Source organism: Bos grunniens, chromosome 12 (genome assembly GCF_055505025.1).
Source record: "Bos grunniens cultivar Pamir isolate PY7600 chromosome 12, Bosgru_T2T1.0, whole genome shotgun sequence".
NCBI lineage: Eukaryota > Metazoa > Chordata > Mammalia > Artiodactyla > Bovidae > Bos > Bos grunniens.
In genome coordinates this window covers 902,945-920,191 of record NC_141176.1, presented here as the reverse complement: position 1 = coordinate 920,191, position 17,247 = coordinate 902,945, and the positions used below count along the sequence as shown (strand labels likewise).

General features: G+C 39.5%; 1 pseudogene; it reads right to left on the bottom strand.

Annotated features, from left to right (window-relative positions):
- Positions 1–247: 247 nt before the first annotated feature.
- LOC147361318 (transaldolase pseudogene) lies at positions 248–3,745 on the bottom strand (annotated as a pseudogene).
- Between the last annotated feature and the right edge of the window lie 13,502 nt (positions 3,746–17,247).

The following is a 17,247-nucleotide window of genomic DNA, read 5'->3' as shown; positions in this document are numbered from 1 at the left end:
TTGCCACAGAGCACCAGCTTTGGATGCCCTGCATCACACATCAAACTCCAACTGGTTATCTATTTAACAAAAAATAAAATAAAATATTTTAAAAAAGTTTTACATATAATCAAGTATATATAATCAAGTATCTATGGTTCCTCCTCATTCCAAGTAGTAAAGAATCCAAGATTCATTGCAAAACATGTGCAACTAGGCCCCAATTCAAAGATAGTGCAGATCTTGTGGTCCAGCTTCAGGAGTTGTGCTATTTTCCATTCTCCATGCTGAACATTCCTTCATCAGCATCTGATTCAGCTTCAAAGTCTCTGCAGCAAGCCTACGGATCCCATTGGACAGCTTCTCCATGGCCATGTGGTCCTCCTTGTGCAGTCAGCAGATGAATTTTTCATCCAGGTGGAACTTCTCCAGAGCTGGACCGCCTTGGCGAACAGTGCAGGCACTATCGTGCTGTGGTCTTTGACCTGGGGTGAGGTGGTGAGAAAACAGCACCAGGCTTCCAAGGCCCTGACATAGCAGTGCTGTGGAAGGAGGCACCCATGATGATCATCTTACAGTGGAGTTTCTTGTAATAGTTGCAGATCTTGTTGACACTCTTTACTAGTGAGTCCTCCAGGGGTTCCTACAACTTCTTGTATGTGTTGGCCACATGCTGGTTGAGAATACAACCCAGGAATGGGGACATGAGTTCACCTGTTTCTGCATAGCCCATCACATGAGCAAAGGATAAGAGTAGGGTTATACTGTAGTGCATGCCATGCTCCTCTTCTAGCTTCTTTCCAGACTGAATTCTTTTTCAGGTGGATGACAGTTTTATAAGAATCCAGTCCTTGATGATCCTGGCTTCTTTGTATATCTTGATGGGGTGCTGGGCAGGGCCAACATGGCATTCTTATTGAAAGAGAGCCTTGCATCCACTTCCATGAATTCCCATCCTGGAATTTTCTTCAATATTTCTGCTCCAAATAGCAAACAACGTTTATCAAGAGCATTTATAATTTGTTCCTCTTGTTACCCACCGAGACTCCTGCATAGGCTATGATGTCCTCCACCGGCTCCTGATAGATGGGTATCTGTGCCATGGCCAGGATCAAGGATGCATTGGTGTTGGCATTCTGGGGCTCATACTAGTCAATAGGGTGGAAATTGCCTGTGTCAGCCTCCACTGCAATCAACTGTTTGAGCTGGTCCAGCACACTATCCATCCTCTGCAGCTTCACCTGGAAACAGGACTTGGTGAGAGTCTGTGGGAGGGGACATCCTACTCCCTACCCCCATAGGCCCCACCCCCTTCCTTTGTTTTAGAGATATCTGGTAACTGGTTGACTTCATAATAGACCTTTTGATCACTTGCTTTTCCCGTCTGGCACTTAACCACTCTTATGCATTCAATTACCAATAAGCAATGGAACCTGTGAAACCTTAGGCCCCCACCCTTGACCAAATAAAATCAGAAGCCCAGACCTGCTTCCCCACCTCCCCAAATCTCCATCTCCCCCACTTCCTAACCTCCCCACCTCACTACTCTTCCCCACCTCACTCTGAGGTACCAGGTGTACCCTCTGGGAAGTGTATGTAATAAACTTTGTTTTTCAAAGTTTCCTTATGGTTATGACTAAGGGCATCTTGCAGTCATAATAAGAATCACAAGGGCTAGTCCAGCCATAGCATAAATTTTGAAAGGAGAGTTATCTGTGGGGAGATTTTTGGGCTCAGATGAATGCTCCCACATGTTTCTAGCCATAGCATCACTGTTGATAAGCACAAAACAACAGCATTTTTCTTATAAGCCTTTCTTATGGAGAATACTTGATAAAGGAAGAGCAGGAGGACAGGGAGTGAAAGAAAGCTTGACCATTGGGGGAAGAGATGTTGCCAGAATAAAACAAAGGATTTTCCTCACTATCCTATAAGGTTAAGTCACTAGCCCCTTCAGTCGATGACTGACAGTGCACCCTGGAAGGGTTTGGGGGGAAAACTGGACGAGGCATTCTGTGCTTTGGAAAAACAAGCCTCTTACCAAGTTTGATGTCTATTTTAGGAAGACTTTTAATAAACGCAGATTCTTATAATTTCACATATGTAGAAAAGCATAAAATCATTAACTGGGATATCTGTTATTTGTGACTAGCAGTGATATTTTACCAAAGTGTGTGCTTGACTGTACATATTCCCTAGCAAGAAATCATATCAGATCAGATCAGATAAGTCGCTCAGTCGTGTCTGACTCTTTGCAACCCCATGAATCACAGCACCCGAGACCTCCCTGTCCATCACAAACTCCCGGAGTTCACTCAGACTCATGTCCATCGAGTAAGTGATGCCATCCAGCCATCTCATCCTCTGTCATCCCCTTCTCCTCCTGCCCCCAATCCCTCCCAGCATCAGAGTCTTTTCCAACGAGTCAACTCTTCGCATGAGGTGGCCAAAGTACTGGAGTTTCAGCTTTAGTATCATTCCTTCCAAAGAAATCCCAGGGCTGGTCTCCTTCAGAATGGACTGGTTGCATCTCCTTGCAGTCCAAGGGGCTCTCAAGAGTCTTCTCCAACACCACAGTTCAAAAGCATCAATTTTTCAGCGCTCAGCCTTCTTCACAGTCCAATTCTCACATCCATACATGACCATAGGAAAAACCATAGCCTTGACTAGATGACCTTTGTGGGCAAAGTAATGTCTCTGCTTTTGAATATGCTATCTAGGTTGGTCATAACTTTCCTTCCAAGGAGTAAGCGTCTTTTAATTTCATGGCTGCACTCACCATCTGCAGTGATTTTGGAGCCCAGAAAAATAAAGTCTGATACTGTTTCCACTGTTTCCTCATCTATTTCCCAAGAAGTGATGGGACCGGATGCCATGATCTTCGTTTTCTGAATGTTGAGCTTTAAGCCAACTTTTTCATTCTCTTCTTTCACTTTCATCAAGAGGCTTTTTAGTTCCTCTTCACTTTCTGCCATAAGGGTGGTGTCATCTGCATATCTGAGGTTATTGATATTTCTCCCGGCAATCTTGATTCCAGCTTGTGTTTCTTCCAGTCCAGTATTTCTCATGATGTACTCTGCATAGAAGTTAAATAAGCAGGGTGACAATATACAGCCTTGACGTACTCCTTTTCCTATTTGGAATCACTCTGTTGTTCCATGTCCAGTTCTAACTGTTGCTTCCTGACCTGCATACAAATTTCTCAAGAGGTAGATCAGGTGGTCTGGTATTCCCATCTCTTTCAGAATTTTCCACAGTTTATTGTGATCCACACAGTCAAAGGCTTTGGTATAGTCAATAAAGCAGAAATAGATGTTTTTCTCTGGAACTCTCTTGCCTTTTCCATGATCCAGTGGATGTTGGCAATTTGATCTCTGGTTCCTCTGCCTTTTCTAAAACCAGCTTGAACATCAGGAAGTTCACGGTTCACATATTGCTGAAGCCTGGCTTGGAGAATTTTGATCCAAACAGGTAGGGAGTCCTTCCCTCCCTACCTGTTTGGAGCAGTTCTTCAGAGCTATCTGAGAAGCTGTTTTCCAGGCTATAGTCCGCAGTAAGATCCTGATTAAAATTTAAACTCACAGGTCTTACAGTATGTGTTTTTTTTTTTTTTTTTCAGTTGACACTAGATATTTTTTTTTCTTTTAAAAATTTTTATTGAACAAATTATAAAAGTCATGCATGCTTATGACAAATAATTTCAGCACAGGAAAGTATAGAGTGAAACATAAAGTACCCGATCATTTAACTCCTCAGAAATAATCATCATCAGTAATTTCTTATATCTTCCTCCAGAAATTTTCTCTTCATGTATAAGCATAGAAAATCTTTATATAAGCTAAGTAGATCCATATTGTACAGAGTTTTGCAAATTACTTTTGCATTTTAAAATTGTATTTTTAACATACCATATTGCTACCAGGGGATCTGCACTCTTCTCTATAGAGAAGAGTATATACACACATTTATATATGTGTGTGTGTGTGTATACACACTTTTTTTTTACATTCTCCTCCATTACACGTTATTACAAGATATTGAATATAGTTCCCTGTGCTATACAGCAAGTCCTTGTTGGTTATCTATTTTATATATAGTAGTGTGTGTATTTTTTTTTTTTCTTTTTTTTTTTATTCTTCCAATTTTATTTTATTTTTAAACTTTACATAATTGTATTAGTTTTGCCAAATATCAAAATGAATCCGCCACAGGTATACATGTGTTCCCCATCCCGAACCCTCCTCCCTCCTCCCTCCCCATACCATCCCTCTGGGCCATCCCAGTGCACCAGCCCCAAGCATCCAGCATCATGCATCGAACCTGGACTGGCAACTCATTTCCTACATGATATTTTACATGAAAAGATGCTCAACATCACTCATTATCAGAGAAATGCAAATCAAAACCACTATGAGGTACCATTTCACACCAGTCAGAATGGCTGCGATCCAAAAGTCTACAAATAATAAATGCTGGAGAGGGTGTGGAGAAAAGGGAACTCTCTTACACTGTTGGTGGGAATGCAAACTAGTACAGCCACTATGGAGAACAGTGTGGAGATTCCTTAAAAAACTGGAAATAGAACTGCCTTATGATCCAGCAACCCCACTGCTGGGCATACACACTGAGGAAACCAGAAGGGAAAGAGACACGTGTACCCCAATGTTCATCGCAGCACTGTTTATAATAGCCAAGACATGGAAGCAACCTAGATGTCCATCAGCAGATGAATGGATAAGAAAGCTGTGGTACATATACACAATGGAGTATTACTCAGCCATTAAAAAGAATACATTTGAATCAGTTCTAATGAGGTGGATGAAACTGGAGCCTATTATACAGAGTGAAGTAAGCCAGAAGGAAAAACATAAATACAGTATACTAACGCACATATATGGAATTTAGAAAGATGGTAACAATAACCCAGTGTACGAGACAGCAAAAGAGACACTGATGTATAGAACAGTCTTATGGACTCTGTGGGAGAGGGAGAGGGTAGGAAGATTTGGGAGAAGGACACTAGATATTTTATATTCACCAGTATTTGTACATTTAAGTTTATCATAAAAACTCTATTGAAAGTTAGGCTCATTTACTTTATCAGTAAAATTGAGATATTGAGATGCATATTAAGTAACAGGCAGGAGTTTTCTGATGTACACAGAGAAATTTTTTTCCTTATTAAGGTCTATAGAGGTTGTTCTGGTGGTTCAGACTACATTCTATATGGTGTTTTACTTACTGGGTTTATTGCATCCCAGTTTGGCCCACCACCAGATAATATGATCTTGGACAAAATACTTAATGTTTTTAGGTTAAGTATTTTTCTGCTTTTTCAGTTGTATAGAAGAGAATTATAGTAGAAACTGACTCATTCTACATGATGATTGCTATGGGATAAATGAGATAATATATGTAAGGTGCTGAGTGTACTTCCTGGTACATCAAATATTATATTCTTACCAGGCTTTTTTATGATCATTTAAATTTGAAAATGCTTAAATATATCATTGCTCAAATATACTGTTCCTCTAGCCCCATGCCTAAAATTCTATTAAAGTTATTACCAGAGCTAGAAGTCAACCCAGAGCTTTCACTTTCATTTTTCTTTTATATCTGTTTTTATATTTTACAGCATGAAAATATTTCAAAAAATTAATTTAAAAAGTTATGAATCCTGCTGCTGCCAATATTCAGCAAATACTAATGTTTCATTTGAGTATTTTATAGGAATTTTATAATTCATTGGGTGCAATTGCTTTAGCCTCCTTTATACCCCATTTCTACAAAACACTCTTTCCATCATTTATTTTCTAAAAGTGTGGATCTTTTTCATTCATGTTTTTAAATATGCATTATCAATTTGGTTCAGTTCAGTTGTTCAGTCGTGTTGGACCCTTTGTGACCCCGTGAACCGCAGCACACCAGGCCTCCCTGTCCATCACCAACTCCCGGAGTCCACCCAAACCCATGTCCACTGACTTGGTGATGCCATCCAACCATCTCATCCTCTGTCGTCCCCTTCTCCTCCTGCCTTCAATCTTTCCCAGCATCAGGGTCTTTTCAAAGGAGTCAGCTCTTTGCATCAGATGGCCAAAGTACTGGAGCTTCAGCTTCAACATCAGTCCTTCCAATGAACACCCAAGGCTGATCTCCTTTAGAATGGACAGGTTGGATCTCCTTGCAGTCCAAGGAACTCTCAAGAGTCTTCTGCAACACCATAGTTCAAAAGCATCGATTCTTCGGCAGTCAGCTTTCTTTATAGTTCAACTCTCACATCCATACATGACCATTGGAAAAACCATAGCCTTGACTAGATGGACCCTTGTTGGAAAAGTAATGTCTCTGCTTTTTAGTATGCTGTCTAGGAAGATCATGATATCTGATCCCATCACTTAATGGGAAATAGATGGGGAAACAGTGGAAACAGTGTCAGACTTTATTTTTTGGGGCTCCAAAATCACTGCAGATAGTGACTGCAGCCATGAAATTAAAAGACACTTACTCCTTGGAAGAAAAGTTATGACTAACCTAGATAGCATATTAAAAAGCAGAGACATGACTTTGCCAACAAAGGTCCGTCTAGTCAAGGCTATGGTTTTCCCAGTGGTCATATATGGATGTGAGTGTTGGGCTGTGATGAAAGCTGAGCACTGAAGAATTGATGCTTTTGAACTGTGGTGTTGGAGAAGACTCTTGAGAGTCCCCTGTACTGCAGGGAGATCCAACCAGTCCATTCTGAAGGAGATCAGCCCTGGGATTTCTCTGGAAGGAATGATGCTAAAACTGAAACTCCAGTACTTTGGCCACCTCATGCGAAGAGTTGACTCGTTGGAAAAGACTCTGATGCTGGGAGGGATTGGGGGCAGGAGGAGAAGGGGATGACAGAGGATGAGATGGCTGGATGGAATCTCTGACTCGATGGACGTGAGTCTGGGTGAACTCCGGGAGTTGGTGATGGACAGGGAGGCCTGGTATACTGCAATTCATGGGGTCTCAAAAAGTCAGACATGACTGAGTGACTGAAATGAACTGGACTGAACTGAACTGGACTGAACTAGGTTGGTCAAAACTTTCCTTCCAAAGAGTAAGTGTCTTTTAATTTCATGGCTTCAATCACCATCTGCAGTGATTTTGGAGCCCCCCAAAATAAAGTCAGCCACTGTTTCCACTGTTTCCCCATCAATTTGCCATGAAGTGATGGGACCGGATGCCATGATCTTAGTTTTCTGAATGTTGAGCTTTAAGCCAACTTTTTCACTCTCCTCTTTCACTTTCATCAAGAGGCTCTTTAATTCTTCTTCACTTTCTTCCCTAAGGGTGGTGTCATCTGCATATCTGAGGTTATTGATATGTCTCCTAGAATTCTTTATTCCAGCTTGTGCTTCTTCCACCCCAGCGTTTCTCATGATGTACTCTGCATATAAGTTAAATAAGCAGGGTGACAATATACATCCTTGACATACTCTTTTTCTTATTTGGAACAAGTCTCTTGTTCCATGTCCAGCTCTAATTCTTGCTTCCTGACCTGCATACAGATTTCTCAAGAGGCAGGTCAGGTGGTCTGGTATTCCCATCTCTTCCAGAATTTTGAACAATTTATTGTGATCCACACAGTCAGTCTTTGGCATAGTCAATAAACCAGAAATAGAAATTTTTTCTGAATTCTCTTCCTTTTTCAATGACCCAACAGATATTGGCAATCTCTGGTTCCTCTGCCTTTTCTAAAACCAGCTTGAATATCTGGAAGTTCACGGTTCCTGTGTTGCTGTAAGCTTGGCTTGGAGAATTTTGAGCATTTCTTTACTAGGGTGTGAGATGAGTGCACTTGTGTGGTAGTTTGAGCATTCTTTGGCATTGCCTTTCTTTGGGATTGGATTGAAAACTGACCTTTTCTAGTCCTGTGCCCATTGCTGAGTTTTCTATTGCTGACATATTGGGTGCAGCACTTTTACAACATCATCTTTTAGGATTTGAAATAGCTCAACTGGAATTCCATCACCTCCACTAGCTTTGATCATAGTGATGCTTCCTCTGGCCCACTTGACTTCACATTCCAGGATGTCTGGCTCTAGGTGAGCGATCACACCATGATGATTATCTGGGTCATGAAAATCTTTTTTGTACAGTTCTTCTGTGTATTCCTGCCACCTCTTCTTAATATCTTCTGCTTCTGTTAGGTCCATATCATTTCTGTCCTTTATTGAGCCCATCTTTGCATGACATGTTTCCTTGGTATCTCTTTTTTTTTTTTTTTTTTGAAGAGATCTCTAGTCTTTCCCATTCTATTGTTTTCCTCTATTTCTTTGCATTGATCACTATGGAAGGCTTTCTTATCTCTCCTTGCTATTCTTTGGAACTCTGCACTCAGATGCTTATATCTTTCCATTTCTCCTTTGCTTTTCGCTTCTCTTCTTTTCACAGCTATTTTTAAGGCCTCCTCAGTCAGCCAATTTGCTGTTTTACATTTCTTTTCCTTTGGGTTGTCTTAATCCCTGTCACCTGTATAATGTCACGAACCTCCGACCATAGTTCACAGGCACTCTGTCTATCAAATCTAGTCCCTTAAATCAATTTCTCACTTCCACTGTATAATCATAAGGAATTTGCTGTAGATCATACCTGAATGGTCTAGTCATTTCCCCCACTTCCTTCAATTTAAGTCTGGACTTGGCAATAACGATTTCATGATCTGAGGCACAGTCAGCTCCCAGTCTTTTTGTTTTTCTCTCTCTGTACAGAGCTTCTCCATCTTTGGCTGCAAAGAATATCATCAATCTGATTTCAGTGTTGGCCATCTGGTGATGTCCATATGTGGAGTCTTCTCTTGTGTTGTTGGAAGAGGGTGTTTGCTATGACTAGTGTGTTCTCTTGGCAAAACTCTATTAGCTTTTGCCCTGCTTTATTCTGTACTCCAACACCAAATTTGCCCGTTACTCCAGGTGTTTCTTGACTTCCTACTTTTGCATTCCATTCCTATATAATGAAAAAGACATCTTTTTTGGGGGTGTTAGTTATAAAATGTCTTGTAGGTCTTCAAAGAAGCATTCAACTTCACCTTCTTCAGCGTTACTGGTCTGGCAGAGACTTGGATAACTGTGATATTGAATGACTTGCCTTGGAAATGAACAGAGATCATTCTGTCATTTTTGAGATTGCTTACAAGTACTGCAGGTGTTATTAATCATTCATATTTTTACCAGTCTGAATCTATAGTCGATGTCATTGTTATTTTCTCTGTGAGTAGTGAAATTAAACTTCTTATAATACGTTTTTTGATTGTTTTGGCTTCCTCTTTTGAGAATTGCCTAATATGTATTGTTCCTTTTACTAACTAGGTGGCTTTTGGTTTGCATGTTATTTATAGGAGTTATTTATGCTATCTGTTAGTTCTGGTTATCCTTTAATTCTTATATTATCTATTAATTCCATCAATAATATTAATTATATCAGTAAAGTTAGAATTATATGCATCCATTTGTGATTCACTTTGAATTCATTTTTACACATTGTATAAGTTTCTTCATTTTTATTTGGATCTTCAGTTGATGCTCCAGGCAAAGTGGGCTTTTCATTTCCCTAAACATCCATGCTCTTTCATTCCTGTCCTTGCTTATTGCATTGCCTGGATCTCTCTTTATTTTTGACTGTGCAAACAGTTAACCACTCCCTTCTCTGTGCTTTATTGGCATTGATATTACTTTTGTTACAGCACCTGTCACTCAAGGTGTGCTATGTTTCTGTATTTCCACTTACCTTACAAAGTGTATGAATGACTAGTGAGGGGACTGTGTCCCTCACTTTTTTTAGTACTTTCTCCAACTTACCTGCTGTCACTTAACCCACCATTCAATGCAGCAGTTTTCAATGATAGTATCATAACTTTCAGGTAAATGTGCTTGCTAAGTAACTTCAGACATGTCCTACTCTTTATGACCCTATGGACTGTATCCCACCAGGCTCCTGGGTCCATGGGATTTTCCAGGCAAGAATACTGCAATGGATTTTCACGTCATCCTCCAGGGGATCTTCCTGGCCCAGGGGTCAAACAAGCATCTCGTGTAGCTCCTGCACTGGAGGCAAATTATTTACTGCTGAGCCACTGAGGAAGCCTTAGGTAAAGGTAGCCGAGAGCAATAGAAATCATTTTGGGAACGTGTCACTTCAAAGGAACTTTTAGCCTAAAGTCAGAAATTCTGTTTTAAATGGTAGTGATCTGTGTGGTTATCACAATCTACCTCTTCTCTATCAAGAAATCAATTGAAACTCTTAAGGAAAAATTAACTAGAAGGAAAATTAAGAAATCCCGCTTCATTTGTAATATTTCTGTAAAAATAATCTATTATTCTAATTACTTCAGGAATAAGCAACACAAATTATCATTTGACTATCAATAAAGATTTTACTGTTACATATAGGAAGGATATACAACAAAATCCTACTGTATAGTTGTTGTTTAGTCACCCAGTCATGTCTGACTCTTTGCAACCCTAAGGTCTGTAATATGCCAGACCTAGCAGTTCCTCATCATCTACTGAAGTTTGCCCAAGTTCATGTCCATTGCATCAGTGATGCCATCCAGCCATTTCATCCTCTGATGCCCTCTTCTCTTTCTGCCTTTAATCTTTCCCATTATCAAGGGCTTTTCCAATGAGTTAGCTATTCACATCAAGTGACCAAAATACTAGAACTTCAGCTTAAGCATCAGTCCTTGCAATGCGTATTCAGGATCTATTTCCTTTAAGATTGACTGGTTTAATCTCCTTGCTGCCCAAATGATTTTCAGGAGTCTTCAGCACCACAATTCGAAGGCATTAATTCTTTTGTGCCCTGCCTTCTTTATGGTTCATCTCTCACAATGGTACATGACCAATGGGAAGACCATAGCCTTGACTATATGGACCTTTGTTGGCAGAGTAATGTCTCCACTTTTCAACACACTGTCTAAGTTTGTAATAAGTTTCCTGTCAAGAAGTAACCATCTTCTGAGTTCATGGCTGCAGTCACCATTTGCAGTGATTTTGGAGTCCAAGAAGGGTATATGTGCCACTACTTCTACTTTCTCCCACTCTTTTTGCCATGAAGTAATGGGGCCAGAAGCCATGATCTTAGTTTCTCATATTTTTTGATATTTAGTTTTAAACTAGCTCTTTCACTTTTCTCCTTCACCTTCATCAAGAATCCCTTTTAGTTCCTCTTCTTTTTCTGTCATTACAGTGGCATTATCCACATATCTGAGGTTGTTGATGTTTCTACTGTCTATCTTTATTCCCACTTATAATTCATCCAGCCTGGCATTTCTCATAATGTGCTCAGCATATAGGTTAATCAAGCAGAGTGACAGCAGACATCCCTGTTATACTCCTTTTTCAATCTTGAATCAGTTTTTCCATACAGGTTTCTAAAAGATGCTTCTTGACCCACATACAGGTTTCTCAGGAAACAGGTAAGATGGTCTGGTATTCCCATCTGTTCAAGAGCTTTCCATAGTTTGTTATGGTCCTCACAGTCAAAGGCTTCATTGTAGTCAATGAAATAGAGGTAGATGTTTTTTCTGGAATTCTCTTGCTTTCTCTGTGATCCAGAGAATGTTGACAATTTGCTCTCTGGTTCCTCTGTTTTTTTTAAACACAGCTTGGACATCTGGAAGTTCTTGGTTCACATAACACTGAAGCCCAGCATGTAGGATTTTAAGTATGAGCTTAATAGCATAGGAGATAAGTGAAATTATCTGATGACTAGAACATTCTTTAGTATTACCTTTCTTGGGAATTGGGGTGAGGATTGACCTTTTCCAGTCCTGTGACCACTGCTGAGTCTTCCAGATTTGCTGACATAGTGAATACAACACCTTGATGGCATCATCCCTTAGAGTTCTTAGTAACTCTACCAGAATTCTATTGCATCCACTAGCTTTATAAACAGCAGAGTTTCCTAAGACCCACTTGACTTCACACTCCAGAATGTCTGGCTCTGGGTGGCTGACAACTCCATCATAGTAATCTGGCTCATTAAGATCGTTTTTGTACAGTTCTTCCATGTATTCTTTCCATGTATTACATCTCTTTCTGATCTCCTTGGCATCTACTAGGTCACTACCATTTTTGTCCTTTATTGGGCCCAGCTTTTGGTGAAATATTTCCTTGATATTTCCAATTTTTCTGAAGAGATGTCTATAGTCTTTCCTCTGCTGTTTTCTTCTAGTTTTATGCACCGTTTATTGAAGAAGGCCTTCTTGTCTCTCCTTGCTATTCTTTGAAACTCTGAATTTAGTCGGATGTAACTTTCCCTTTTCCCCTTGCTTTTTGCTGCTTTTCTTCTTCAGCTATTTGTAAAGCCTCCTCAGATAACCGCTTTGCCATCTTGCTTTTCATTTTCTCTGGGATGGTTTTGTTCACTGCCTCCTGTACAGTAGTATGGGTCTCTGTCAATAGTTCTTCTGGTGCCCCATTTACTAGATGTAATCCCTTGAATCTATTTGTTACCTCCACTGCATATTCATAAGGGATTTGATTCCAGTCATACCTTGCTGGCTTAGTGGTTTTCACTGTTTTCGTTAGTTTAAGCCTGAATTTTGCTGTGAGAAGCTGATGATCTGAGCCACAGTCAGCTCCAGGTCTTGTTTTTGCTGACTATAAACAAACTTTCCATCTTTGACTGGAAAGAATGTAATCAATTTGATTTCAGTAATGACCATTTGGTGATGTCCATGTGTAAAGTCATGTCTTGTATTGTTGAAAAATGGTGTTAGCTGTAATCAGTGCATTCTCTTGGAAGAATTCAGTCAGCCTTTCCCTGCTTCATTTTGTTCTCCAAGGTCAAAGCCAAAGTTGCTCAGTCATATCTGACTCTTTGCAACCCCATGGCCTATAAAGTCCATGGAATTCTCCAGGCCAGAATACCAGAGTGGGTAGCCTTTCCCTTCTCCAGGGGATCTTCCGAACCCAGGAATCGAACCCAGGTCTCCTGCATTGAAGGCAGATTCTTTACCAACTGAAATATCAGGGAAGTCCCTCCAAGGCCAAACTTGCCTGTTACTCCAGGTATCTCTTGACTTCCTACTTTTGCATTCCAATCTCCAATGATGAATAGAACATCATTTTTTTGATGTTAGTTCTAGGAGGTCTTCTAGGTCTTCATCAGATCAGATCAGTCGCTCAGTCGTGTCCTACTCTTTGCGACCCCATGAATCGCAGCATGCCAGGCCTCCCTGTCCATCACCAACTCCCGGAGTTCACTCAGACTCATGTCCATCAAGTCAGCGATGCCATGCAGCCATCTCATCCTCTGTTGTCCCTTCTCCTCCTGCCCTCAATCCTTCCCAGCATCAGAGTCTTTTCCAATGAGTCAACTCTTCGCATGAAGTGGCCAAAGTACTGGAGTTTCAGTTTTAGCATCTTCATAGAACTGATCAACTTCAACTTCTTTGCATTGGTGGTAGGAACATAGACTTCCTGTGATGTTGAAAGGCTTGCCTTGGAAACAAACTGAGATTATTTTGTCATTTTTGAACATGTACCCAGGTACTGCATTTCAGACTCTTCTGTTGATTTTCAGGGCTAACCATTTCTTCTATGGGATTCTTGCCCACAGTAGCAGATACAGTGGTCATCTGTATTAAATTCACCCATTCCCATCCATTTTAGTTCACTGATTTCTAAGATGTCAATGTTTATTCTTACTATCCCTACTTGACCTTGTCCAATTTACCTTGATTCATGGGCCTAACATTCCAGGTATCTATGCAGTACTGTTCTTTGCAGCATTAGATTTTGCTTTCATTGTCAGACACATCCACAACTGAGCATTGTTTCTGCTTTGGCCCAGTTGCTTCATTATTTCTGGAGCTTTTAGTAGTTGTTCTCTGCTCTTCCCCAGCAGCATATTGGACACCGTCTGACCTGGGGGACTCATCTTTCAGTGTCATATCTGTTTGTCCTTTTATACAGTTCATGAGGTTCTCACAGCACTTATACTAGGGTAGTTTGCCATTCCCTCCTCCAGTGGATTAAGTTTTGTCAAATCTTCACTATGACCCATTCATCTTGGGTGATCCTACATGGCATAGGTCATAGCTTCACTGAGGTACACAAGCCCCTTTGCCATGACAAGGTAGTGATCCATGAAGGGTAATGCATAGCACAGGAAACTATATTCGATATCCTATGATGAACTATAATTAAAATAATATGAAAACATATATACTTATGACTGAGTTACTTTGCTGTGCAGCAGAAATTAAATACATTGTAAGTCACCTATACTTCAATAACATTTTTTGGAAAGACTACAGCTTATGGTAAACCTATAATCTTTCATTATAAAATATAAATTTGAACAATATTCAGTATGGTGTTTCCTTAACATGTGAACTCAGACCCCATTTTTATGAGGATAAAAATAGAAGATGAAGTAAAGAAGTGCTTTCATAATCACCAAGTGAGCAAAATATTGTATTACAAATACTAGAGAGGTACATAATAGTAACCATTGAAGATATTTTTATAATTCCCAATGAAAAAGAGTGCTGCAACAAGAGTGTCAATTAAATACATTTTAATTTTCTTTTATAAAATACCAAACAGATTATAGGATAAAACAAGGTAGAAGGTAGCAGTATCACAACATTTTTCTTTTTCTAGAGTACCTAATTATTAGTTAACTTATTTTAAGCATACTCTTTAGAGTTTTCAATCTAATATGATTTGATTGAACTTGATATTTGATTTTGAAGGCAGCTTCTATAAATCAAGTAGTTGAATGGATATCTGATATTGAGAGTAGATAACTTAAGCTACTATATATTCAGATATTTATGCATTATTTTTTATCGATTTAGAAAAATTAAATATATTTATTTTTATACTGATGGGAATGCTTGAAAATAAAATATAAATAATTAATCTCAGGGAGGAAAAATATGTCAGAGATGGAAAGAAAATGATGATATAAAGTAACAAGACAATGTACAAATATGTTGGATATATTACATTATAGAAACTGGCAAGAAGTGGTAAAACTCCTGTCTTACATAAATTGATTATAAAATACTACAACTCATAGACATATTAAAGACATTTTAAAATGTGGTTTATTCTTTTTTCTCTTCTTGTGTTAATATACTAAATGGTTTCTTTTTGTCTCCAATATCTTAATCATTTTCAATTCAAGAGACATCCTTCATACATTTTTCAGGGAGGTGGAGTCTATGACTCTGTTTTCCCCAGGATAGGAGAGTCAGTCATCCTGTCTCCTCAAATGAGTCATACCTTAACGGTGCAAATAATTATGTGTGCTGGGGTCAACTCAAAGATGTGGGGCTATAAAGCCTTAACAATAACAAAATTATTATGGGATTGTAGCTATACTTAAGAGGATCAGCTAGCAGTCAATGTGGGGTTCCTCTCTGCAAACATCTATGAATGATCTGAGATTTTACTTAGTAGCATGTTAACAAGTTATCCTGTCACATTTTTGTGGACACCGGTAGAAGATGCAAGACTTCTGCATCAGAGAAACAGGACAGTTTGTTGCCCAGAGCAACAGGCAGCTTACTGTTCACAGCTATAGAATTCAAAGTATTAGTATTTTTGCACCAATTTCTTGAGTACCAGTTCTGACAGGGCTAAGGTAAGATTGCTGGTTAATATATGCACATTTAGTGAGATGCATGGAAGGAAGAGGGCTTTGGACTCTGAATTTTTATGGGCACTAAGCATATCCCTGATAGTTCAATTGACCAATACAATATTGTAAAGTAATTAGCCTCCAATTAAAATAAATGTTTTTATTTTAAAAAAAAGAATCTGTCTGCAATGCAGGAGACCCAGGTTCCATTCCTGGGTCAGGAAGATCTGCTGGAGAAGGGATAGTCTACCCACTTCAGTATGCTTGGGCTTCCCTTGTGCCTCAGCTGGTAAAGAATCTGACTGCAATGTGGGAGACCTAGGTTCAATTCCTGGGTTGGGAAGATTTCCTGGAGAAAGGAAAGGCTGCTCACTCCAGTATTCTGGCCTGGAGAATTCCGTGGACTTTATAGTCCATGGGGTTGCAAAGAGTTGGACACGACTGAGTGACTTTCACTTTTACTTCACTTTCAAGCATATCTGCTGTTTGCTCCATAAGGAAGGACTATTCAACTCTGTTTCTTAAGGTGGTTCACTGTATAAGCATTCTTGAATAAAGGTTCGTCAGTGCCTTGTTCACAGATCTACTGAAATTTGATAAACCCGTAGAAAGTTTCTTATCTCCCAGAACTCATGGACCATGAGTCATTCCATGTTACAAGATCCATGCCTCAGAATTTTATAGTATTAGGATATAACAAGAAAGAAAAATTTAATCTGGAATGTTCTTATGATTTTGTATTAATGTTACCATTTTTCAGTAGAAAATAGTTAAATTGTAACATAAATATATATTAAATAAATGCATGTATGTTATAAATATATATGTTGTAACATAAAGAATATAAAATGTATTCCATCTACAGGCCTGTTATCAAGATGAAAAATTATTTGTGATATGTTTAGAGTATAAAATTTCATACCTCTCAACAAAGATTTTCACATACACAATATTTAATCGTTCTATGGCTATTCTGCTATGGCTCAGATGGTAAAAAATCCTCCTGCAATGCAGGAGACCTGGGTTTGATCCCTGGATCAGAAAGGTCCCCTGGATAAGGGAATGCCAAGCCACTCCAGTATTCTTGCCTGAGAAATATCATGGACAGAGGAGCCTGTGGGCTACAGTTCCAGATCGCAAAGAGTCAGACAAGCTGCTTCTGCTTAGTCGCTTCAGTCGTGTCCGACTCAGCGACCCCATGGACTGCAGCGCACCAAGCTCCCCCATCCCTGGGATTCTCCAGGCAAGAACACTGGAGTGGCTTGCCATTTTCTTCTCCAATGCATGAAAGTGAAAAGGGAAAGTGAAGTCGCTCAGTCGTGTCCGACTCCTAGCGACCCCATGGACTGCAGCCTACCAGGCTCCTCCATCCATGGGATTTTCCAGGCAAGAGTACTAGAGTGGGGTGCCATTGCCTTCTCTGGAGTCAGACAACAAGAAGCGACTAACACCTTTGCTTGTTTATGGTTATTAAAACTTAAAGATAGTGACAATTAAGGGCAAATATAACTTCAGTTTCAAAGACTAATCATTGATTAACTTATATCCTATGTTTTATTAAGATGTTTTTAATATTTGGAGTATGAAAATGTTCACTGGTGTTTAATGCTAGGTTTATCACAAACAAATGTACTTGTTGAA